At 44.1% G+C, this 26,461-nt stretch overlaps 1 protein-coding gene and 5 non-coding genes across 6 annotated transcripts in view; all 6 read left to right on the plus strand.

Moving 5' to 3' along the window:
- Nucleotides 1-26,461, plus strand: part of LOC139235557 (probable G-protein coupled receptor 139) — a 71,644-nt gene that overhangs the window by 27,266 nt on the left and 17,917 nt on the right. The window lies entirely within an intron of this gene.
- On the plus strand, nucleotides 10,931-11,012 carry trnas-aga (transfer RNA serine (anticodon AGA)). The gene has a single exon. It is a non-coding gene; the product is annotated as a tRNA-Ser (tRNA).
- Nucleotides 15,435-15,518, plus strand: trnai-gau (transfer RNA isoleucine (anticodon GAU)). The gene has a single exon. It is a non-coding gene; the product is annotated as a tRNA-Ile (tRNA).
- On the plus strand, nucleotides 21,362-21,444 carry trnal-uaa (transfer RNA leucine (anticodon UAA)). Its single transcript has one exon. It is a non-coding gene; the product is annotated as a tRNA-Leu (tRNA).
- On the plus strand, nucleotides 23,766-23,848 carry trnal-uaa (transfer RNA leucine (anticodon UAA)). Its single transcript has one exon. It is a non-coding gene; the product is annotated as a tRNA-Leu (tRNA).
- trnal-uaa (transfer RNA leucine (anticodon UAA)) lies at nucleotides 26,173-26,255 on the plus strand. The gene has a single exon. It is a non-coding gene; the product is annotated as a tRNA-Leu (tRNA).

Raw genomic sequence — 26,461 nt, forward strand, 5'->3', positions numbered from 1 at the left:
GTGTAACAAAATTTGCAGATGACACAAAGATTAGTGGGAAAGCGGGTTGTGTAGACGACACAGAGAGGCTGCAAAGAGATTTAGATAGGTTTAGCGAATGGGCTAAGGTTTGGCAGATGGAATACAATGTCGGAAAATGTGAGGTCATCCATCTTGGGAAAAAAAACAGTAAAAGGGAATATTATTTGAATGGGGAGAAATTACAACATGCTACGGTGCAAAGGGACCTGGGGGTCCATGTGCATGAATCCCCAAAAAGTTAGTTTGCAGGTGCAGCAGGTAATCAGGAAGGCGAATGGAATGTTGGCCTTCATTGCGAGAGGGATGGAGTACAAAAGCAGGGAGGTCATGCTGCAACTGTATCGAGTATTGGTGAGGCCGTACCAGGAGTACAGCGTGCAGTTTTGGTCACCTTACTTAAGGAAGGATATACTAGCTTTGGAGGGGGTACAGAGACGATTCATTCGGCTGATTCCGGAGATGAGGGGTTTACCTTATGATGATAGATTGAGTAGACTCGGTCTTTACTCGTTGGAGTTCAGAAGGATGAGGGATGATCTTATATAAACATTTAAAATCATGAAAGGGATAGACAAGATAGAGGCAGAGAGGTTGTTCCACTGGTCGGGGAGACGAGAACTAGGGGGCACAGCCTCAAAATACCGGGGAGCCAATTTAAAACCGAGTTGAGAAGGAATTGTTTCTCACAGAGGTTTGTGAATCTGTGGAAGTCTTTGCCCAAGGAAGCAGTTGAGGCTAGCTCATTGAATGTATTCAAATCACAGATAGATAGATTTTTAACCAATGAGGGAATTAAGAGTTATGGGGAGCGGGCGGGTAAGTGGAGCTGAGTCCACGGCCAGATCAGCCATGATCTTGTTGAATGGCGGAGCAGGCTCGAGGGGCTAGATGGCCTACTCCTGTTCCTAATTCTTATGTTCTTATGTTCTTATCAAACACTCCCAGAACAGATACAGCGTGAGTTGGAGACAGAGTAAAGTTTCCTCTTCACTGTCTCATTAACCATTCCCTGGGCAGGTACAACCAAGCTCATGGTCTACAGGGCTATCGTAATACCCGCCCTCCTGTATGTCTCAGAGGCATGGACAATGTACAGTAGACACTTTTTCTCGCTGGAGATATATCACCAACAATGTCCCTGAAAAATCCTACAAATCACCTGGCAGTACAGGCACACCAACATCAGCGTCCTAGACCAGGCTAACGTCCCCAGCATTGAAGCACTGACCACACTCGATTAGCTCCGCTACGCAGACCACATAGTTCGCATGCCAGACACGAGACTCCCAAAGCAAGTGGTCGATGCGGAACTTCTTCACGGAAAATGAGCCAAAGGTGGGCAGCGGATACGTTACAAGGACACCCTCAAAGCCTCCCTGATAAAGTGTGAGATCACCACTGATATCCCTGGCCAGGGAGTCCCTGGCCAAAGACCACCCTAAGTGAAGGAAGTGTATCCGGGAGTTTAATCGCCAAGAGCATGCAGAAAACAAGTGCAAGCAGAGGAAAGAGCGTGCTGCAAATCGGTCCCACCCACCCCTTCCTTCAACAACTATCTGTCCCACCTGCGACAGAGTCTGTGGCTCTCGTATTAGACTGTTCAGCCCCAATTAACTCACTTCAGGTGTGGAAGCAAGTCTTCATCGATTCTGAGGGACTGCCTATGATGATGATGATGATAACACAGGTTAGATGCAGAGTAAAACTCCCTCTATAATGTCTCACCAGACATTCCCAGGCAGATACAGCTTTGTTTATTGAAGGTTAGATCTCCCTCTTGCCTGTCCCAAACACTCCCAGGGTATGTACAACATTGGTCAGATACAGAGTTAATCTCCCTCTACACTGTCCCATCAAACACTCACACAATAGGCACAGCAGGGGTTAGTCAGAGAGTAAAGCTCCCCATGGACTGATCCATCAAATACTCGCATCGCAGTTACGTCATGAATTAGATAGAGAGTACAACTCTTGCAACACTGCCCCATCAAACACTCCCAGCGCAGCTATAGCACGGGTTACTTACAATGTAAAGCTCCCCCAACACTATCCATCAAACACACCCAGGGGAGGAACAACACGGTTTAGATACTGAGTAAAGCTCACCCTACACTCTCCTATCAAACACTCCGTGGAAAGATGCAACACGGAGTAGATGGAGAGAAAAGCTTGCTCTACACTATCCAATCAAGAACTGCCAGGGCAGGTACAGCACGGGTTAGACAGAAATGTTTAGGCTGGGTTTTCCAGAACTTGGGGCCTTGGCAACAGAAGGCACAGCCACCAAAGCCATCAATGGTTGAACAATTATAATCAGGAATGCTCAGGAAGACAGATATCTCATGGGTGGGCGGGGGGGGGGCGGTGTGGTGCTGGTTGGGGCTGGAGCAGTTTACAGAGCTAGGGAGGGGCGAGGCCATGGAGAGTTTTGAAAATGTATTAGAATTTTGAAAGCAAGGCGTTGCTGAACGAGAAGCCAATATAGTTCAGCGAGCACAGGGCTGATGGGTGAGCTGGACTTGGTGAGAGTTAGGGCATGGGCAACCGAATTTTGGATCAACTCAAGTTTATGCAGGTGAGAATGTGGCAGGAATGCGTTGGAATAGTCAAGTCCAGAAGTAACAAAGGCAGGGATGACGGGTCAGCAGCGGATGAGCTGAGGCAACGGCGATGTTACAGAGGTGGAAATATGTATTCATAATTATGCTGTGGATATGTGGTCAAAAACATACTTCAGGGTTAAGTATGGCACCAAGGTTGCAAACAGTCCGGTTCAGGCACAGACACAAGTTGGGGAGAGGGATTGAGTCGGTGGCTAGAGAGCTGAGTTTGTGGAAATGATAATTACAAATATCAGAATATTTCACAGGCTATCACGTGCAAAATGTGTGGATGCATTTTAAAATTCAATCGGTTGAAAAACCAGGTTACAGAAAGTTACGGATTTCAAATCTTATGCAAGACAGTTCAATAAAGGGGTGGTTCAAAGGATTTCAGCTGAGTTTAAACTGCAGTTCAGTCTATTACAAGGACAACTCGTGTACTCAAACGGAACAAGTTTGGGGTTTGATATAATAGAAGGTGAACTAGGTGAGAAGTGATGTAAGTTAGATTCAGAAAAAGCACTAAAATGGAACAGTCGGTAACAGAACATCAATTAGTCTCCTCTGATCATGGAGCAATCAAAAAGTCGACGCACTGTTTTTGAAACGAAGATAATTTGTTCAACATTTATACAAGATATTAATCTCCAGCCCATATATAGGGGTTATTAAGATAATCGGAAACAAACAAGAGCAGCCAGAATGAACATGGTTCAGTGCCCAAAGCAATCCCAGTAAATCCTGTTCCATTTACAAATGCAGCTTTTCTCCTCAGACCATTTAAAACTAAGATGAGGAGGAATTTCTTCTCTCAGAGGGTTGTAATCTGTGGAATTCTCTGCCCCAGAGAGCTGTGGAGGCTGGGTCATTGAATATATTTAAGGCTGAGGTAGACAGGTTTAACAGAGTTGTTCACAATCAGGAAGGCTTTAGATTGAGTCAGGGAACAGAGTAGTTCTGCTCACACAATCAAAGAATGGTTACAGCACGAAAGGCCATTCGGCTCGTCGAGCCCTTGCGGGCTCCCAACCAGTCTCACTGCCCCGCCCTTTCCCACCGGTCCTGCAAATGTTTTCTTTCAGATACTTATCCAATTCCCTTTTTAAAGCTGTGATTGAGTCTGCCTCCACCACCCTTTCAGGCGGTGCATTCCAGATCCTAACGACTCACTGCATAAAATAGATTTTTCTTCCATTGTCTTTGGTTCTTCTTCTCATCCACTTTAAATCCGTCTCCTCTGGTTCTCGACCCCTCCACCAATGGGAACAGTATCTCTCAATCTACTCTGTCCAGACCCCTCATGATTTTGAACACCTCGATCAATTCTCCTCGCAACCTTCTCTGCTCCAAGGAGAACAACCCCAGCTTCTCCAGTCAATCCACGGAACTGAAGTCCCTATTCTCGTGAATCATTCTTGTCAATCTTTTCTGCACCCTCTCTAAGGCCATCACATCCGAATCTGCGGTGCCCAGAATTGGACACAATGATCCAGTTGAGACCGAACCAGTGTTTTACAAAGGATCATCATAACCTCCTTGCTTTTGTACTCTGTGATGCCCAGGATCCTGCAAGCTTTTTTAACTGCTTTCCCATCCTGTCCTGCCACCTTCACCGATTTGTCCACATATACCCGCAGGTCTCACTGCTCATGCATCCCCTTTAGGATTGTACCCTTTCGTTTATATTGTCTCTCCTTGTTCATTTAATCATGCTTTTCTAATTTTATTTCTTAACTCTGATTCACGGCCTCATTTTATTTCTTCCTCCGAACCCCACAACTTAATCTGGCAGCGTAATGTTGGCGAGTGGTGATTGATTGCCCTGGGAACCAACAGGAAGAGATGTCAGAGGCCGGAGGGCAGAGGGTGCAGCGTGTTCTGCAACAAATCACGGTGCTTGAGGGGTGGATCCTGAGTCGGCCCATCGGGTGAGTATGTTTCAACATCTGTTAAACAATTTATCTTTAAAAGTTAAATTGAGATTTCCTTTGTCAACAAAACAGTTTAACATCTGTCAGTATTTTATTTCCATTTATGAGTTCCTATTATGAGTTTCAGACACTTCAGTTCCAAGTGTACCAGGTATTTAAAGGTCATTCATTCCCTCTTTTCATGTCGCTGTTAGTTAAAGGGAAAGAGATTGATTTCCTCTCATTATGCATTTGCAGTAGTAAAAGTAACATCCTTCCTGTTGGTAGTGATTTACATTCTGTGCTGGGCGAGATGACTGGTGGCATCAACCTTTAAAATACACATTCTCGTGTTCAAATCTCTCCAGGTTCTCACCCATCCCTATCTCTGTAACCTTCTCCAGCCCACCAATCCTCTTAACAGTTTGTTTTCTTTGGAACAGAGGAGGCTGAGGGCAGACGTTAATGAGGTGTAGAAAATTATGAGGGACCTAGATAGAGTGGATAGGAAGGACCTATTTCCCTTCGCAGAGGGGTCAGCAACTAGCTGAACCTTTTAGCCAGTATGTAGCAAGCCCAGCAAGAGAGGGGGAAGTTCTGGACTTTGTATTAGGGATTGAAGCTGGGCAGGTGGAAGGGGTATCAGTGGGAGAGCATTGGTGCTATTGATCGTAATTCTCTTAGATTTAGGGTAGTTATGGAAAAGGACAAAGATAGACCAGGAATAAAAGTTCTCAATTGGGGGAAAGCCAATTTTACTGAACTGAGATGTGGTTTAGCCAAAGTGGACTGGAAACAGCTACTTGAAATGGTGAGAGATTGGGAAATGTTGGTGTTCAGAGGGACCTTGGTGTCCTTGTACACGAATCACTGAAAGTTAACATGCAGGCATAGCAAGCAATTAAGAAAACAAATGGTATGTCGGCCTTTATTACAAGAGGAGTTGAGGATAATAGTAAACATAAGAACAGGAACATAAGAAATAGGAACTGGAGTAGGCCATACGGCCCCTCGAGCCTGCTCCGCCATTCAACGAGATCATGGCTGATCTGATCATAACTCAGCTCCACTTACCCGCGAGCACTCCATAACCCCTTATCCCCTTATCATTTAAAAAACTATTTCTGTCTCAAGTTTATTCAATATCCCAGCTTCCACAGTTCTCTGAGGCAGCGAGTTCGACAGGTTTACAACCGTCTGAGAGAAGAAATTCCTCCTCATCTGTTTTAAATGGGCAGCCCCTTCTTCTAAGATCATGCCCTCTAGTTCCAGTCTCCCCCCATCTTATACGTTTCGATAAGATCACCTCTCATTCTTCTGAATTCCAATGAGTAGAGGCCAAAACTACTCAACCTTTCCTCATAATTCAACCTGCTGATCCCTTATATCAACCTAGTGAACCTTCTCTGAACTGCCTCCAAAGCAATTATATTCTTTCCTAAATATGGAAACCAAAACTGCATTCAGTATTCCAGGTGTGGCCTCACCAAAACCTTCTGTAGCTGCAGCAAGACTTCCCCGCTTTTATACTCCATCCCCTTTGCAAAAAAGGTCAAAAAACAATTGGCCTTCCTGATCACTTGCTGTACCTGCATACTATCCTTTAGTGTTTCATGCACAAGTAACCCCAGGGCCTGCTGTTTTGCGGCACATTGCAATCTTTCTCCATTTAAATAATAACTTGCTCCGAGACATCTTACTGCAATTATATAGGACCCTGCTGAGACGACACCTGGAGTATTGTGTACAGTTATGATTGCTTACCTAAGGAAGGATGTACTTACCATTGAGGATGGCAACGAAGGTTCGCCAGACTGATACCTGGGATGGAGGGATTGTCCTGTGAGGAGAGATTGAGTAGACTAGGCCTATATTCTGTACAGGTTAGAAGAATGAGAGGTGATCTCATTTTAAAACATAAAAATTATTACAGGGTTTGACAGTATAGATCAGGGGTGTCAAACATACGGCCCGCGGGCCGAACACGGTCCCGCAAGCCTCTTCCTCCGGCCCACCACGTGTTTTAATTTATATGAACCCTCCCCTCCCCCCCGCCCCGATCTTTTGCTTGCTGACTGGAACACAACTTGAATTTGACGGCCGTCACGGAACAGGAGGAGGGTGGCGGAGGCACGGGAAAGGTCAGTCGGTGTCCACGGGGAGCAATTCTGGGACAACGAGGGCACTCACATGGACTGTCAATGGGAGATAAGTTTTGAGTGAGGCAGTGAGTAGATAAACACCAAGAGAGAGGGGGAGGAGTGTCGCTGGAATTCCAGGTGATGTAACAGATGATGGGGGTTAGTGCAGGGTAGGTAGTGAGGGGGTTGTGTTCTTGCACTTCTCCCCCCTCCTCAGCCCCAGTGAGGCGCTGATTTTAAAATTCTCAGCTTCCTGTTCAAACCCCTCGATGGCCCCGCCCCTCCCTATCTCTGTAACCTCCTCCAGCCCCTACAACTTTCCCTCTCTCTGTAACCTTCTCCAGTCCCGACACCCCTCCCTATCTCTGTTACCTCCTCCAGCCCCTACAACTTTCCCTCTCTCTGTAACCTTCTCCAGTCCCGACACCCCTCCCTATCTCTGTAACCTCCTCCAGCCCCTACTACCTCCCTATCTCTGTAACCTCCTCCAGTCCCTACACCCCTACCTATCTCTGTAACCTCCTCCAGACCCTACACCCGTCCCTATCTCTGTAACATCCTCCAGCCCTACACCCCTCCCTATCTCTCTAACCTCCTTGAGCCCCTACACCTCTCCCTATCTTTGTAACCTCCTCCAGCCCTACACCTTTCCCTATCTATGTAACCTCCTCCAGCCCTACACCCCTCCCTCTCTCTCTAACCTCTTCGAGACCCTCCACCTCTCCCGATCTCGCTAACGTTGTTAGGGTTAACTTAACCCACCACTAGGATTCTGTTAGCCTTAAAGTAAATGCAGGTTTTATTAATACAAGCCGGCAGGGAAGCTATCCTTGAAGGAATGCTCGAAGATAGAGCCAGAGACATATTACTTTATACAGTTTCAGATTATAGCATTAAGTAAATACGTAAGTTCGAATTAATACATGCTGAATGATTAATACATGATTGGAACAGCGCTTCCTCCAATCTGGCTTCTATATGCCTTAATTGGCAATTCCAAATACATGTTGTTATGATTCTTTTTAACTAACTCTTATCTTGCTATACAATTCAAATTCTATGTTACCTGTGTCTGTGCCCAGCTCCCAAGGCCTTTGGTCTATGAATTGGAACATCTGCTCCTCTGTGGAAGGCATTCCACACATGGTTCCCACAGTTTGAAAACAGGCTGTGGGATCCATTTTAAAAACCTCTTAACTCCATTTTAAAACATCGCAATTGTTATTATTAATTGTAATTTCAATTTGTAATCTGCCCTTTCAGTCCCTCCTGTTGATCCCTGATTATTTCTAAATAATCAGCTGACCACATATATGTTCTGAGCCATCTGCTGGAAATGGTGATATCAAGTCCATATTCCTGGGATCGCTCGTAGTTCCATCTTTTGCGGAGTCTTTACACACTACCCCTGACCATTCCCCTGGGATATTGGCACGCCATTTATATTTCTTTTTGTACATACAGTGCATAAGCTCGGGGGTCTTGGTTGTTTCCCTAACGCGTTACAAAATCATTCGCCTCCCTATCATGCCTACATTACATAATTAACAAGGCTGTTTGATGTTCGGCTAGAACCACGTGGTTGTATATCTCTCTGATCTGACACATCAGATATAGTTGGATCACGATACATGTCCCTTCCAGTACCATTATTATCTCAATTAAATGCCACATCAATTTGAGGACTGCGTAGGCTTCAGGTGACCAGACCTTAAAAGTATCCCACCATGAAGAACAATCTTCCTTTCCCTGCCTTATCCTAACCTGATTCCTCTGTCTCCCGCCTCGGTTTCGTTGATCAGGCGATAGGATTGGGACACTCACGACTCAGATCAGGTGTTCATGCCGTTTTGTTTTGTTTGATTAACCCTCTTTGGATCTAGCAAAGGCTTTCTGCGTTCTTGGTTACGGGCCTTGGCCAACCTCTTCTTCCTGCATCTCTTGTATCTGCCTGTGCAGTCTCCCAGGAGCATCAACACCACTATCAGCTGCACTAGGACTAACACATGGGATATAATTCGAATCCCTATCTTGTAACTTTACTCGGGTAAGCCTCGCCTGTCTTTGCACTTGTTACATAACATCACCAACCAACTCAAGGCTATTACTATCTTTACTGCCACTAGGGTATGGGAAAGGATCCTTATCCAGGGATGTATAATCTCAAGTACCAAGGCGGGTTTTTCAGGTTATCCTTTATTTCACTGTCCAGTTCTTCAGCTTTCTCCTTCAGCTCTTAATATATTTTAATGTTATTTCTTGAGCTCAGTTAAATCTTCAAGTAACAGGTGAATTGATTGTGCTTGCTCTTCCATGTAAACATCCATGCCTTGCTTAATCTCATCACTTATATTTCATGTCATTGTCTTCCTGGCATGTCATGTTTGCTCTTCCCACTGCCACCGACAGTCTTGGAGTAACGTAAGTTCCCAGGCTAGTTACCACACAATATTCTCCTCGCCCATGATAGGTGTAATGTGTGGGTTCGGTTCGGGCAGGGTTTATTCCCATGACACATCCTTCCGTAGTATTGTCAAACCCGCAGCTATCCTTGCTCCCGTCTCCCACTGGGTGAGGGCATATAGTTAGACTCCCTTCTCTCCGGCACATGGATAAAGATATTCCCCTTATATTTCCATTCTTTTTGATCTCATACTGGTCCATCGCGGATGCACTCTTCCCCTCGTATTATGTTTGTTTCCCCTCACATCCTCCTGTAACCGCATACACCCTTGTCATTCCTTTCAAAAAGGGCCACATTACAGCAAAAGTCTAAAGGGACAAAGTGTGTTAAAAAGACAAGCCTGAAGGCTCTGTGCCTCCATGTGAGGAATATTCGTAATAAGGTGGACGAATTAACTGCACAGGCACCAATTAATGAATATGATATAATTGGCACCACGGAGACATGGCTGTCCTAAGGCTGTGTCCCCTGGTTCTGGACTTCCCCAAAATCGGGAACAAGCTACCCGCATCTAACCTGTCCCGTCCCGCCAGAATCCTTATGTTTCTATGAAATCCCCTCTCATCCTTCTCAACTCCAATATATAAAAATCCAGTTGATCCAGTCTCTCCTCATATGATAGTCCGGCCATCCCGGGAATCAGTCTGGTGAACCTTCGCTGCACTCCCTCAATAGCAAGAACGTCCTTCCTCAGATTATGAGACCAAAACTGAACACAGTATTCCATGTGAGGCCTCACCAAGGCCCTGTACAACTGCAGTAAGAATCTGTTGAATCTGCATTTTACTGTAACTCTATGACATTCTGAACCGATAAAGAAATGGAATCGTGAAATGTATCTGTGTCTCTCAGTCTCTGCCTCACTCTCTACCTCTGTCTCTTTAGAGATCTGTGCATGTGTTTGCGTGTTTGAGTCTTTGTGTCCCTCACGCTGCCTCTCTCTGACTCACTCTGTCTTTCCCTGTTTTTCTGTTTGTCTCGATCTCTCAATCTGCCCGTGTCTTTCTCACAGTGTCCAGTTCTGTTCCAAAGGGATTATCTCAGTCTCTCCGTCTGACTGTCTCTCTCTTTCCCATCATTACTGTCTGTCTATGTCTCTGCCTGTCTGTTTCTCTTTGCCTGTCTCTGTTCGACCCTGTCTCTAACCTGTTGAGTATTTCCATCATTTTCTGTTTTTATCTCTGTCTCTCGCTCTCACCTCTCACTATCTCTCTCTCTCTCTCTTTGACGCTCCCTTTTTCCATGTCTTTGTCTTTGTCTCTGGCTTTCCTGTACTCTTTGCCTCCCTCTCTTTATGGAGCACACACACACACATATCTGTGTATGTGTGTGTTTGAGTCTTTGTTTCACTCAGTCTGCCTATCCCTCTCAGTCTCACACTTGCTCTCTCTCTATTTCTCTAGCTCGCTGTCTGTCTCTCCCTGTTCCTGTTTTTGTATCTGTCTCTCAATGTGTCTGTCTCTTTCTCATGGTGTCTAGTTCTTTTCACAGCTCTATTCCTGCTGTCTCAAAATCTACACCCGTCAGTACCTCGTTAGTATAGTCGTGAGTATCCCCACCTGTCATGCAGGAGGAAGCATTTTCGAAATGTAGAATTGTACTTCTGTTATTCGGTATAGATTCATATTAAAAGTTTCAGAGCAACATAGAAGAGTAAAAATACAGCAAGACGATATTGGCTCTTCCAGATTTTTAGGAAACGGAGACTTTTTCAGGACTCTGTGGTGTTCTGATGCAGAGAGATGGATGATTGAGTTATATCTTAGTAACATTTAAAAACACACAGACGCAGTAATCGTGGCCGAGTGGTTAAGGCGATGGACTAGATATCCATTGGAGTTTACCCGCGCAGGTTCGAATCCTGCCGACTACGGATTCCAGCATTTTTCATTCAATTTCAGACTTTAACCAGGTCCCTGCAAAACGGATCCTGAGTTGGATGGAATAACGTCCCACACCTTTCAACACTGACATGTTATTCTCATTTTCATTAATCTGCAATATTTACGATACATACGGATAGAAAAACGCAAAAATCAGCTAAATTAGCGACAGTGATTCAGCCTGTCTATCCCTCTATATGTCTAAGGCACTCTGTGTATGTCCATTGGTGTATCTATATTGTTGGTTATGTATGCGTGTGTGTCTCTGTGTCTGTCTATCTGTGTGTGTGTCTCTGTGTCTGTCTATCTGTGTATATGTCTCTGTATATGCGCAACTGTCTGCGGATATCATCACCATGAATTTGGTATGTCCTGGAACTTTTAAAAAAGATTTGGGGAAAATAATACGGTTGTGACATTTGATATCGGCTTTGCTTCAGCGACAGCATTTTCGACTTCAAGTCCCACTCCTGAGACTTGAGCATATAATCTTGGTTGAGACTCAAGTGCAGTACTTGGGGAATTTTGCATTGTTGAAGATGTTGACTTTCGGATGAAATGTTAAATTGAAGCTCCATCTGCTCTCTCGGGTGAATGTGAATGTTCCGACAGCATTATTTGATAAAGAGTACTGAGTTGCCCCCATGTCACTTTTATATAAATATTCTGAAATGCTCACTGAAAACCTGTGTGTATGCGTGTGTCTGTGAGGGTGGAGCTCAAGCCCAGATTCTCACAGAGACAGAATGTGAAGGTTCACAAGTCCAGAATGGCCGAGTGTATAAGTCGTTGCATTTAAGATCCAATGGGTTTATATTTACGTGGGTTCGAACCCCACTCCTGGTAACTCTTGAATTTAACACCGATTTTCTCCCATCCTGCTCAGTGATACCCTCTTTCACATTCTCAACTGACCAAGAAACGGGATTGTGAAGTGCCTCTCACTCTATGTCTTTAGAGAGCTCTGTATATCTTTACGTGTTTGAGTCTCTGACTCAATGTGTCTGAGGACCAACAAGCTGAATTCAGGGAGCTAGGATTTAAATTAAAAAGTAGGATTTCAAAGGTCGCAAACTCATAATTGCTACCAGCGCCACCTGCTAGTCGGAGCAGGAATCGCAGGATATCTCAGATGAATACGTGGCTTGAAGTGTGGTGCAGATGGGAGGGATTCAAGTTCTGGGACTTTGGAACCGGTTCTGCGGGAGGTGGGACCAGAACGAAACCGGACGGTCTGCACCTGGGCAGGACCAGAACCAATGTTCAAGGGGGAGTGCATGCTAGTGTTTCTGGGGAGGGTTTAAAGTAATATGGCAGGGCGACGGGAGACAGAGGGAAGTAGAATGGGCGCAGAAGTGAAAGAATAAAAGTAAAGGTGGAGGGCAGAGAAACCCACGGCAAAAATCAAATAGGGCCACTTTACAGCAAAATTCTAAAGGGTCAACGTGTGTTAAAATAACAAGCCTGGAGGCTCTGTGCCTCATTGCGAGGAGTATTCGTAATAAGCTGGACGAATTAACTGCACAAGCAGCAATTACTGAATATGAAATAATTGACATCACGGAGACATGGCTCCAGGGTGACCAAGGCTGGGAATTCAACATTCAGGAAGCATAGACAGAAATGAAAAGGTGGTAGGGTAGCGTTGCTGGTTAAAGAGGAAATTAGGGCAATAGTGAGGAAATTAAGGCAATAGTAAGGAACGACATCAGCTTGGATGATGTGAAATATGAATGGGTGGAGCTGCGGAATACCAAAGGGAAGAAAACGCAAGTGGAGTTGTGTACAGATCAGCAGACAGTAGTAGTGAGGTTGGGGACAGCATCAAACAAGAAATTAGGGATGCGTGCCATAAAGATACAGCTGTTATCAAGGGCGACTTTACTTTACATGTAGATTGGGCTAACCAAACAGGTAGCAATATGGTGGAGGTGTATTTCCTCGAGCGTATTCGGGATGGTTTTCTCACTCAGTATATCGAGGGATCATCTAGTGGGCTGGCCATCCTAGACTGGGTGATGTGTAATGAGAAAGGACCAATTAGCAATCTTGTTGTGCGAGGCCCCTTGGGAAAGAGTGACCATAATAAGGTAGAATTCTTTATTAAGGTGGCGAGTGACACAGTTAATTGAGAGACAAGGGTCCTGAATTTAAGGAAAGATAACTTCGATGGTATGAGGCGTGAATTTGCTAGAATAGACTGGCGAATGATACTTAAAGGGTTGAAGGTGGATAGGCCATGGCAAACATTTAAAGATCAAATGGATGAACTTCAACAATTGTATTTCCCTGTCTGGAGTAAAAATAAAATGGGGAATGTGGCTCAACCGTGGCTAACAAAGGAAATTAAGGATAGTGTTAAATCCAGGGAAGAGGCATATAAATTGGCCAGAAAAAGCTTCAACCTGAGGACTGGAAGGAATTTAGAATTCGGCAGAGGAGGACAAAGGGTTTAATTAGGAGGGGGAACATAGATTATGAGAGGAATCTTGCTGGGAACATAATAAAGTTCGATAGATATGTGAAGACAAAAAGATTAGAGAAGACAAACGTAGGTCCCTTGCAATCAGATTCAGGTGAATTTATAATGGGGAAGAAGGCAATTGTAGACCAGTTGAACAATCACTTTGGTTCTGTCTTCACGAAGGAAGAAACGCATAACCTTCCAGAAATACGAGGGCACCAAGGATCTAGCGAGAAGGAGGAACTGAAGGAAATCCTTATCAGTCAGGTAATTGTGTTCGGGAAATTGATGGGATTGAAGGCCGATAAATCCCCGGGGCCTGATAGTCTGAATTGGAAAGTACTTAAGGAAGTGGCCCTAGAAATAGCGGATGATCATTTTCGAACAGTCTATCGACTCTAGATCAGTTCATATGAACTGAAGGGTAAATAATGTAACACCACATTTTAAAAAAGGAGGGAGATAGAAAGCGGATAATTACAGACCGGTTAGCCTGACATCAGTAGTGGGGAAAATGTACGAATCAATTTATTGAAGATGAAATAGCAGCGTTTTTGGAAAGCAGTGACAGGATCGGTCCAAGCTGCATGAATATATGAATGGGAAATCAAGCTCGACAAAACTTCTGGAATTATTTGAGGATGTAGCTAGTATAATGGACAAGGGCAACCAGTGGATGTGGTGTATTTGGACTTTCAAAAGGCTTTCAACAAGGTCCCACTCACGTATTGGTGTGCAAAGTTAAAGCACATGGTATTGGGGGTAATGTACTGACGTGGATAGAGAACTGGTTGGCAGACAGAAAGCAGAGAGTCGGGATAAACGGTCCTTTTCAGAAAAGCAGGCAGTGACTAGTGGGGTGCCACAGCGCTCAGTGCTGGGATCCCAGCTATTTACAATATACATTAATGATTTAGATGAAGGAATTGAGTGTAATATCTTCAAGTTTGCAGATGATACTAACAGGGTGGCGGTGTGAGCTGTGAGGAGGACGCTAACAGGCTGCAGGGTGACTTGGACCGGTTAGGTGAGAGGGCAAATGCATGGCAGATGCAGTATAATGTGGATAAATATGAGGTTATCCACTTTAGTGGTAAAAACACGAAGGCAGAATATTATCTGTATGGCAGCAGATTTGGAAAACGGGAGCTGCAACGAGACCTGGGTGTCATGGTACATCAGTCATTGAAAGCTGGCATGCAGTTCCAGCAGGCAGTGAAGAAGGCAAATGGTATGTTGGCCTTCATAGCTAGGGGATTTGCGTATCGGCGCAGGGAGGTCTTACTGCAGTTGTACAGGACATTTGTGAGACCTCACCTGGAATATTGTGTTCAGTTTTGGTCTCGTAATCTGAGGAAGGTCTTTCTTGCTATTGAGGGAGTGCAGCAAAGGTTTACCTGACTGATTCCCGGGATGGCAGGACTGACATATGAGGAGAGATTGAATCGACTGTGTCTCTGTGTCTGTCTATCTGTATATATGTCTCTGTGTATGTGCAACTGTCTGTGGAAATCATCACCGTGAACTTGGTATGTCCTGGAACTTAAAAAAAAAGACTTGGGGAAAGTAATACGGCTGTGAACTTTTGTCTCAGCTTTGGTTCAGTGGCAGCATTCTCGACTGAATCAGGAGTTTGTGTGTTCAAGTCGCACTCCTGAGACTTGAGCATATAATCTTTGCTAACACTCAACTGCAGGACTTGGGGAATTTTGCATTGTTGAAGCTGTTGACATTCGGATGAAATGTTAAATTGAAGCTCCGTCTGCGCACTCGGGTGGATGTGAGAGGTCCCAGAGCATTACTTCAAAAAGAATAGGAGAGTTGCCCCCGTGTCAATATTGCTAAAAATGATCGGAAATGGTCCCTGAAACCCGATGTGCATGTGTGTGGCTGTGGGGGTGGAGATGAAGCCCAGATTCTCACAGAGACAGAATCCAATTGCTGACGGGACCAGGATGGCCGAGTGGTTAAGGCGTTGGGCTGATGATCCAATGGGTTTTTACGCTCGTGGGTTCGTATCCCACTCCTGTTGATTGCTTAATTAAACAAAGATTTTTTTCCCATCCTGCTCAGTGATACCCGAATTTCATCTGTTGCATTTGCATTTTTCTGTAACTCGGTGACACTCTGAGCAGATAATGAAATGAAATTGTGCAATGTATCTGTGTCGCTAAGTCTCTGCCTCTCTCTCCCTTTAGAGAGCTGTGTATGTGTTTGTGTATTTGAATCTTTGTCTCTCTCAGTCTGCCTCTCTCTGATTCACTCTGTCTGTCCCTTTTACTTTGTTTGTCTCTGTCTCTCAATCTGTCTCTTTCTCACGATGTCAAGTTCTGTTCCAAAGGGATTCTCTCAGACTATCTGTCTGACTGTCTCTCTCTTTCCATCATCTCTGTCTGTCCATGTCTTTGCCTGTCTCTATTACTCCCTGCCTCTAACCTGATGAGTATTTCCATCATTTTCTGTTTTTGCCTCTTTGTCTCTCTCTCTATTTGTCTTTTTCTCTATCTGTCTCCCTCTTTGTCTCTCTCTTTGTCCCTGGCTTTTTCTTTTCATTCCATCACTATTTGCCTCCCTCTCTTTTTGGAGCACGCAAACACATCTCTGTGTATGTATGTTTTCAAGTCTTTGTCTCACTCAGTCTGACCCTACGTCTCAGTCTCAAACTTTCTGTCTCTCTCTGTCTCTATCTCACTTTCTGTCACTCCCTGTTTCCCTGTTTGTCTCTGTTTCTCAATGTGTCTCTCTCTTTCTCACGGTGTCCAGTTCTGTTCCAATCGGATTCTCCCAGTCTCTCTTTCTGACTGTCTCACTCTTTCCCATCATCTCTGTCTGTCTATGTCTCTGCCTGTCTGTCTCTCTTTGTCTGTCTCTGTTAGTCCCTGTCTCTAACCTGATAAGAGTTTCCATCATTTTCTGCTTTTGTCTCTATCTCTCTCTCTCTATCTGTATCTCTCCTTGTCACTGTATTTATCATTGTCTTTCTCTCATTCTATCCCTCTCTCTCTTAATAGATCACACACACAGACCTCTGTATATGTATGTGTTTGAGTCTTTTTCTCACTCAGTCTGCCTCTCCTTCTCAGTCTCACACTTTCTGTCTCTCGTTGTCTCTATCTCGCTGTCTGTCTCTCCCTGTTTGTCGGTTTGCCTCTGTGTCTCAATGTGTCTGTTGACTTTTCATGGTGTCCAGTTCTATTCACAACTCGATTCCTGCTCTGACAGAACTGATGCTCGTCAGTTTCTCGTTTGTATAGTCGTGAGTATCCCCGCCGGTCATGAGGAGTCCGGGTATCAATTCCCCGACGGGGAGGCAGTTGTTTCAAAATGTTGAATTTTACTTCTGTTTCTTGGAAGAGATTCATATTAAAAAGTTCCAGAGCAATATAGAACTGTAAAAATACAGGTAGAGGAGATTGCCTCTTCCTGATTTTGAGCAAACGGAGACTTTTTCATGATTCTTGGGCCGTCTGCTGCACAGAGATGGATGACTGAGTTGTTTCTGCGTAACGTTCAAGGAGGCAGAAATGCATTAGTCGTGGCCGAGTGGTTAAGGCGATGAACTCGAAATCCATTGAGTTTTCCCCATGCAGTTTCGAATCCTGCAGACTTCAATACCTTGCATTTAACAATTTAACCATGTCTCTCGAAAACTGATCCTGAGATCGGTGGAATAACATCCCACACCTTTCAACACTGACTTCTCTTTCTGATTTTTATTAATCTGCAATATTAAAGATACATACGGATAGAAAAACGCAAAAAGCTGTCAAAGTTTCTACAGTGATTCAGACTGCCTATCCTTCTATATGTCTGAGGCATCGGTGCATCTCCGTTGGTGCGTGTAACTGTCTGTGGAAATCACCACCATGAATTTGGTATGTCCTGGAACTTATAAAAAAGAATTGGGAAATATAATACTGTTGTGAACTTTGGTATCGGCTTTGTTGCAGTGGCAGCAGTCTCGACTGAATCAGGAGTTTGTGTGTTCAATTCCCACTCCTGAGACTTAAGCATATAATCTTGGCCTACACTCTAGTGCAGCACTTGGGGAATTTTGCATTGTTGAAGCTGTTGACGTTCGGATGAAATGTTAAATTGAAGCTCCGTCTGCACCCTCGTATGGATGTGAAACATCCCAGAGCATGACTCGAAAAAGAATAGGAGAGTTGCCCCCGTGTCAATATTACTAAAAATGTTCGTAAATGCTCACTGAAAAACGATGTGTATGTGTGTGTCTGTGGGAGTGGGGTTGAATCCAGATTCTCGCAGAGACAGAATCCAGATTGTGACAGGACCAGGATGGCCGCGTGGTTAAGGCGGTGGCTTTAAAATTCAATGTACTTTTCCCGCGTGGGTTTGTACCCCACTCCTGGTATCTCTTTAATTTAACACGGATTTCCTCCCATTCCGATCAGTGATACCGGATTTTCATCTGTTGAATCTGCAATTTTCTGTACCTATGTGACACTCTGAGCCGATAATGAAATGAAATTGTGAAATGTATCTGTGTCGCTCGGTCTCTGCCTCTCTCTCTCTTTCGAGAGCTGTGTATGCGTTTGTATGTTTGAGTCTTTGTCTCAATCTATCTGTCCCTGTTTCTCGATTTGTCTCTGTCTCTCAATCTGTTTCTTTCTCACGGTGTCCACGTCTGTCCCAATGGGATTCTCTCAGACTCTTTGTCTGACTGGCTCTCTCTTTCCAATCATTTCTGTCTGACCATGTCTTTGCCTGCCTCTGTTCGTCCCTGTCTCTAACCTGATAAGTATTTCCATCATTTTCATTTTTTGTCTCTATCTCTCTCTCGCTATCTGTCTCTCTCCTTGTCACTGTCTTTATCATTGTCTTTCTCTCACTCTTTCCCTCTCTTTCTTTATAAATCACACACACACACATCTCTGTATATGTTTGTATTTGAGTCTTTTTCTCACTCAGTCTGCCTCAGACTCATACTTTCTGTCTCTCGTTGTCTCTATCTCGTTGTCTGTCTCTCCCTGTTTGTCGGATTGTCTCTGTCTCTCAATACGTCGGTCGGCTTCTCATGGTGTCCAGTTCTGTTCACATCTCGATTCCAGGTCTGACAGAACCACTGTCTGTCAGTTCCTCGTTAGTATAGTGGTGAGTATCCCTGCTGGTCATGCGGGAGACTGGGGTTCAATTCGCCGACGAGGAGGCAGTTGTTTCAAATATACAAAGTTTTACTTTTGTTTCTTGGTATCGACTCATGTTAAAAAGTTCCAGAGTATATAGAACATTAAAAATACATCAAGATCAGATTGCTACTTCCAGATTTTTAGCAAACGGAGACTGTTTCAGGATTCTGTGAACGTCTGCTGCACAGAAATGGATGACTGAGTTTTATCTGAGTAACATTTAAAGAGGCAGCGGACCAGTAGTTGTGGCCGAGTGGTTAAGACGATGGACTGAAAATCCATTGGGGTTTCCCCGTGCAGATTTGATTCCGGCCGACTGCGTTTCTCAGCATATTTCATTCTGTTTGATAATTTAACCAGGTTCATGCAAAACTGATTCTGAGATAGATGGAACAAAAGCCAGCCAAAGTAGCGACAGTGAACCTGCCTGTCTATCCATCTATTTGTATAAGGCACTCTGTGTATATCTTGATCTGGGTGTCATGGTACATCAGTCATTGAAAGTTGGCACGCAGGTGCAGCAGGCGGTGAAGCAGGCAAATGGCATGTTCGCCTTCATAGCTGGGTGATTTGAGTACAGGAGCAGGGAGGTCTGACTGCAGTTGTACAGAGCCTTGGTGGGGTCACACCTGGAATATTGTGTTTAGTTTTGTTCTCACAATCTGAGGAAGGACGTCCTTGCTATTGAGGGAGTACAGCGAAGATTCACCAGCTTGTTCCCGGGATGGCAGGACTGACATATGAGGAGAGACTGGATCAACTGGGCTGGTATCCACTGGAGTTTAGAAGAATGAGAGGCGCTCCCATAGAAATATATAAAATTCTGACGAGATTGGACAGGTTAGAGGCGGGTAGAATGTTCCCATTGCTGTGGAATTCGAGAACCAAGGATGACAGTGTAAGATTAAGTGGTAAGGTATTTAGGACCGAAATGAGGAGAAACTTCTTCACTCTGGCATTCTCTACCGCAGAAAGTTGTTGAGGCCAGATCGTTAGATATATTCAAAACGGAGTTAGATATGGCCCTTACGGCTAAAGGGATCAAGGGGTATGGAGAGAAAGCAGGAAAGGGGTACTGAGGTTGAATGATCAGCCATGATCTTATTGAATGATGGTGCAGGCTCGAAGGGCCGAATGGCCTACTCCTGCAACTAATTTATTTGTTTCTATGTTTCTATGTTGATGCATGTATATTTTTGGTTATTGTGTGTGTGTGTGTCTGTGTATGTCTGTCTGTATGCATGTCTCTGTGTATGTGCAACTGTCTAAGGAAATCATCACCATGAATTTGGTGCGTCCTGGAAATTTTAAAAATCTTCGGGAAAATAATACGGTTGTGATCTTTGGTATCGGCTTTTTTTCAGTGGCTCCATTCTCGACTGAATCAGGAGGTTGTGTGTGTCAGTCGCACTCCTGAGACTTGAGCACGTCATCTTGGCTGACACTCAAATGCAGTGCTTGGGGAATTTTGCATTGTTGAAGCTGTTGACATTCGGATGAAATGTTAAATTGAAGCTTCATCTGCACACTCGTGTGGATGTGAAAGGTCCCATAGCCTTCTCATGGTGTCCAGTTCTATTCACAGCTCGAATATTGCTTTGACAAAACCCATGCGCATCAATACCTCGTGGGAAAGTGGTGAATACCCCCATCTGTCACACGGGAGACCACGGTTCAATTCCCTAACGGGGAGGCTGCATTTTACAAAAGGCAGAATTTTGCTTCTGTTTCTTGGTATAGATTCATATTAAAAAGTTCCAGGGCAATATAGAGCAGCAAAAATACAGCCTCTTCCAGATTTTTAGCAAACGGTGACTTTTTCACGAGTCTGTGGCCGTCTGCTGCACAGAGATGGATGGTTGAGTTTTAACTGAGTAACATTAAAAAAGGCAGCGAGCCAGTAGTCGTGGCCCATTGGTTAAGGCAATAGACTAAAAATCCATTCGGGTTTCCCTGCATAGATTTGAATCCTGCCGACTCCGTTTCTCAGCATATTTCATTCTGTTTGACAATTTAACCAGGTCCCTGCAAAACACATTCTGAGATAAACGGAACAACGTCCCACACCTTTCAATGCCGCCGCTATTTTCTTTCTTTCATTAATCTGCAATATTCACGATACATACGGATAGAAAATCGCAAAAATCAGCCAAAGTTGCGACAGTGATTCAGCCTGTCTATCCCTCGAGATGTCTAAGGCATGTGTGCATGTCCGTTGGTGCGTGTAAATTTTTGTGTGTATGTCTATCTGTAAAAATGTCTATGTGTATGTGCAACTGTCTGTGGAAATCATCACCATGAATTTGGTATGTCCTGGAACTTAAAAAAAAATAATTGGGAAAGTAATATGGCTGTGAACTTTTGTCTCAGCTTTGGTTCAGTGGCAGCATTCTTGACTGAATCAGGAGTTTGTCTGTTCAAGTCGCACTCCTGAGACTTGAGCATATAATCTTGGCTAACACTCAACTGCAGCATTTGGGGAATTTTGCATTGTTGAAACTGTTGACTTTCGGATGAAATGTTAAATTGAAGCTCCGTCTGCGCAATCGGGTGGTTGTGAGAGGTCCCAGAGCATTGCTCGAAAAAGAATAGGAGAGTTGCCCCCGTATCAATATTCCGAAAAATGTTCGGAAATACTCCCTGAAACCCGATGTGTTTGTGTGTGTCTGTGGAGGTGGAGTTGAAGCCCAGATTCTCACATAGACAGAATCTAATCGCTGACAGCACCAGGATGGCCGAGTGGTTAAGGCGTTGGGCTTAAGATCCAATGGGTTTATACCCGCGTGGGTTCGAACCCCACTCCTGGTAATTACTTAATTAAACAGTGATTTTTCCCATTCTGCTCAGTGATAACTGATTTTCATCTGTTGCATTTGCATTTTTCTGTAGCTCATTGACAATCTGAGCAGATAATGAAATGAAATTGTGAAATGTATCTGTATCGCTCAGTCTCTGCCTCTCGCTCTGTCTTTAGAGAGCTGTATATGTATTTGTGTGCTTGAGTCTTTGTCTCTCTCAGTCTGCCTCTCTCTGATTCACTCTGTCTGTCCCTGTTTCTCTGTTTGTCTCTGTCTCTCAATCTGTCTCCTTCACACGGTGTCCAGTTCTGTTCCAATGGGATTCTGTCATACTCTCTATCTGACTGTCTCGTTCTTTCCCATCATCTCTGTCTTTGCCTGTCTCTGCTCGTCCCTGTCTCTAACCTGATGAGTATTTCCATCATTTTCTATTTTTGTCTCGATGTCTCTCTCTCTCTATTTATCTTTCTCTCTATCTGTCTCCCTCTTTGTCTCTCTCCTTGTCCCTGTCTTTCTCTCACTCTTTCCCTCCCTCTCTTTATAAATCAGACAAACACATCTCTGTATATGTATGTGTTTGAGTCTTTGCCTCACTCAGTCTGACCCTAACTCTCAGTCTCAAACTTTCTGTCTCTCTCTGTCTCTACCTCGCTGTCAGTTTCTCCCTGTTTTGCTGTTTGTCTCTGTCTCTCAATGTGCCTGTCTCTTTCTCACGGTGTCCAGTTGTGTTCCAATTGGGATTCATTCAGTCTCTGTCTGACTGTCTCACTCTTTCCCATCATCTCTGTCTATCTATGTCTCTGCCTGCCTGTGTCTCTTTGCCTGTCGCTGGTACTTCCTGTCTCTAACGTGCTGAGAATTTCCAACATTTTCTTTTTATTTCTTTGTCTCTCTGTCTATCTGTCGCTCTCTCTCCATCTGTCTCTCTCCTTGTCACTTTCTTTATGATTGTCTTTCTCTCACTCTTTCCCTCTTTCTCTTTATAGATCACACACACAGATCTCTTTAGATGTATGTGTTTGAGAGTCTTTTTCTCACTCAGTCTGCCTCTCGTTTTCAGTCTCACACTTGCTGTCTCTCGTTGTCTCGATCTCGCTGTCTGTCTCTCCCTGTTTGTCGGTTTGTCTCTGTCTCGCAATGTGTCTGTCGACTTCTCATGGTGTCCAGTTCTATTCACAGCTCGAATATTGCTTTTGACAAAATCCATGCGCATCAATTCCTCGTGGGAAAGTGGTGAATATCCCCGCCTGTCACATGGGAGACCACTGTTCAATTCCCTAACGGGGAGGCTGCATTTTACAAAAGGCAGAATTTTGCTTCTGTTTCTTGGTATAGATACATTTTAAAAAGTTCCAGGGCAATATTGTGCAGCAAAAATACAGCCTCTTCCAGATTTTTAGCAAACGGTGACTTTTTCACTATTCTGTGGCCGTCTGCTGCACAGAGATGGATGGTTGAGTTTTAACTGAGTAACATTAAAAAAGGCAGCGAGCCAGTAGTCGTGGCCCATTGGATAAGGCCATAGACTAAAAATCCATTCGGGTTTCCCTGCATAGATTTGAATCCTGCCGACTCCGTTTCTCAGCATATTTCATTCTGTTTGACAATTTAACCAGGTCCCTGCAAAACTGATTCTGAGATAGACGGAACAACGTCCCACACCTTTCAATGCCGCCGCTATTTTCTTTCTTTCATTAATCTGCAATATTCACGATACATTCGGATAGAAAATCGCAAAAATCAGCCAAAGTTGCGACAATGTTTCAGCCTGTCTATCCCTCGAGATGTCTAAGGCATCGGTGCATGTCTGTTGGTGCGTGTAAATTTTTGTGTGTGTGTCTCTGTGTCTGTCTATCTGTAAAAATGTCTATGTGTATGTGCAACTGTCTGTGGAAATCATCACCATGAATTTGGTATGTCCTGGAACTTAAAAAAAAGAATTGGGAAAGTAATATGGCTGTGAACTTTTGTCTCAGCTTTAGTTCAGTGGCAGCATTCTTGACTGAATCAGGAGTTTGTGTGTTCAAGTCGCACTCTTGAGACTTGAGCATATAATCTTGGCTAACACTCAACTGCAGCATTTGGGGAATTTTGCATTGTTGAAACTGTTGACTTTCGGATGAAATGTTAAATTGAAGCTCCGTCTACGCACTCGGGTGGTTGTGAGAGGTCCCAGAGCATTACTCGAAAAAGAATAGGAGAGTTGCCCCCGTGTCAATATTCCGAAAAATGTTCGCAAATACTCCCTGAAAACCGATGTGTTTGTGTGTGTCTGTGGAGGTGGAGTTGAAGCCCAGATTCTCACATAGACAGAATCCAATCACTGACGGCACCAGGATGGCCGAGTGGTTAAGGCGTTGGGCTTAAGATCCAATGGGTTTATACCCGCGAGTGTTCGAGCCCCACTCCTGGTAATTACTTAATTAAACAGTGATTTCTCCCATTCTGCTCAGTGATAACTGATTTTCATCTGTTGCATTTGCATTTTTCTGTAGCTCATTGACAATCTGAGCAGATAATGAAATGAAATTGTGAAATGTATCTGTATCGCTCAGTCTCTGCCTCTCGCTCTGTCTTTAGAGAGCTGTATATGTATTTGTGTGCTTGAGTCTTTGTCTCTCTCAGTCTGCCTCTCTCTGATTCACTCTGTCTGTCCCTGTTTCTCTGTTTGTCTCTGTCTCTCAATCTGTCTCCTTCACACGGTGTCCAGTTCTGTTCCAATGGGATTCTGTCATACTCTCTATCTGACTGTCTCGTTCTTTTCCATCATCTCTGTCTTTGCCTGTCTCTGCTCGTCCCTGTCTCTAACCTGATGAGTATTTCCATCATTTTCTATTTTTGTCTCGATGTCTCTCTCTCTCTATTTATCTTTCTCTCTATCTGTCTCCCTCTTTGTCTCTCTCCTTGTCCCTGTCTTTCTCTCACTCTTTCCCTCCCTCTCTTTATAAATCAGACAAACACATCTCTGTATATGTATGTGTTTGAGTCTTTGCCTCACTCAGTCTGACCCTAACTCTCAGTCTCAAACTTTCTGTCTCTCTCTGTCTCTACCTCGCTGTCAGTTTCTCCCTGTTTTGCTGTTTGCCTCTCTGTCTCTCAATGTGCCTGTCTCTTTCTCACGGTGTCCAGTTGTGTTCCAATGGGATTCTCTCAGTCTCTGTCTGACTGTTTCACTCTTTCCCATCATCTCTGTCTATCTATGTCTCTGCCTGCCTGTCTCTTTTTGCCTGTCGCTGGTACTTCCTGTCTCTAACCTGCTGAGAATTTCCAACATTTTCTTTTTATTTCTTTGTCTCTCTGTCTATCTGTCGCTCTCTCTCTCCATCTGTCTCTCTCCTTGTCACTTTCTTTATGATTGTCTTTCTCTCACTCTTTCCCTCTTTCTCTTTATAGATCACACACACAGATCTCTTTAGATGTATGTGTTTGAGAGTCTTTTTCTCACTCAGTCTGCTTCTCGTTTTCAGTCTCACACATGCTGTCTCTCATTGTCTCGATCTCGCTGTCTGTCTCTCCCTGTTTGTCGGTTTGTCGCTGTCTCGCAATGTGTCTGTCGACTTCTAATAGTGTTCAGTTCTATTCACAGCTCGAATATTGCTTTGACAAAATCCATGCGCATCAATTTCTCGTGGGAAAGTGGTGAATATCCCCGCCTGTCACACGGGAGACCACGGTTCAATTCCCTAACGGGGAGGCTGCATTTTACAAAAGGCAGAATTTTGCTTCTGTTTCTTGGTATAGATTCATTTTAAAAAGTTCCAGGGCAATATAGAGCAGCAAAAATACAGCCTCTTCCAGATTTTTAGCAAACGGTGACTTTTTCACGAGTCTGTGGCCGTCTGCTGCACAGAGATGGATGGTTGAGTTTTAACTGAGTAACATTAAAAAAGGCAGCGAGCCAGTAGTCGTGGCCCATTGGTTAAGGCCATAGACTAAAAATCCATTCGGGTTTCCCTGCATAGATTTGAATCCTGCCGACTCCGTTTCTCAGCATATTTCATTCTGTTTGACAATTTAACCAGGTCCCTGCAAAACTGATTCTGAGATAGACGGAACAACGTCCCACACCTTTCAATGCCGCCGCTAATTTCTTTCTTTCATTAATCTGCAATATTCACGATACATACGGATAGAAAATCGCAAAAATCAGCCAAAGTTGCGACAGTGATTCAGCCTGTCTATCCCTCGAGATGTCTAAGGCATCTGTGCATGTCCGTTGGTGCGTGTAAATTTTGTGTGTTTGTCTCTGTGTCTGTCTATCTGTAAAAATGTCTATGTGTATGTGCAACTGTCTGTGGAAATCATCACCATGAATTTGGTATGTCCTGGAACTTAAAAAAAAAATAATTGGGAAAGTAATATGGCTGTGAACTTTTGTCTCAGCTTTGGTTCAGTGGCAGCATTCTTGACTGAATCAGGAGTTTGTGTGTTCAAGTCGCACTCTTGAGACTTGAGCATATAATCTTGGCTAACACTCAACTGCAGCATTTGGGGAATTTTGCATTGTTGAAACTGTTGACTTTCGGATGAAATGTTAAATTGAAGCTCCGTCTACGCACTTGGGTGGTTGTGAGAGTTCCCAGAGCATTACTCGAAAAAGAAGAGAAGAGTTGCCCCCGTGTCAATATTCCGAAAAATGTTCGCAAATACTCCCTGAAACCCGATGTGTTTGTGTGTGTCTGTGGAGGTGGAGTTGAAGCCCAGATTCTCACATAGACAGAATCCAATCGCTGACGGCACCAGGATGGCCGAGTGGTTAAGGCGTTGGGCTTAAGATCCAATGGGTTTATACCCGCGTGGGTTCGAACCCCACTCCTGGTAATTACTTAATTAAACAGTGATTTTTCCCATTCTGCTCAGTGATAACTGATTTTCACCTGTTGCATTTGCATTTTTCTGCAGCTCATTGACAATCTGAGCAGATAATGAAATGAAATTGTGAAATGTATCTGTATCGCTCAGTCTCTGCCTCTCGCTCTGTCTTCAGAGAGCTGTATATGTATTTGTGTGTTTGAGTCTTTGTCTCT

Source organism: Pristiophorus japonicus, chromosome 23 (assembly GCF_044704955.1).
Source record: "Pristiophorus japonicus isolate sPriJap1 chromosome 23, sPriJap1.hap1, whole genome shotgun sequence".
Lineage (NCBI taxonomy): Eukaryota > Metazoa > Chordata > Chondrichthyes > Pristiophoridae > Pristiophorus > Pristiophorus japonicus.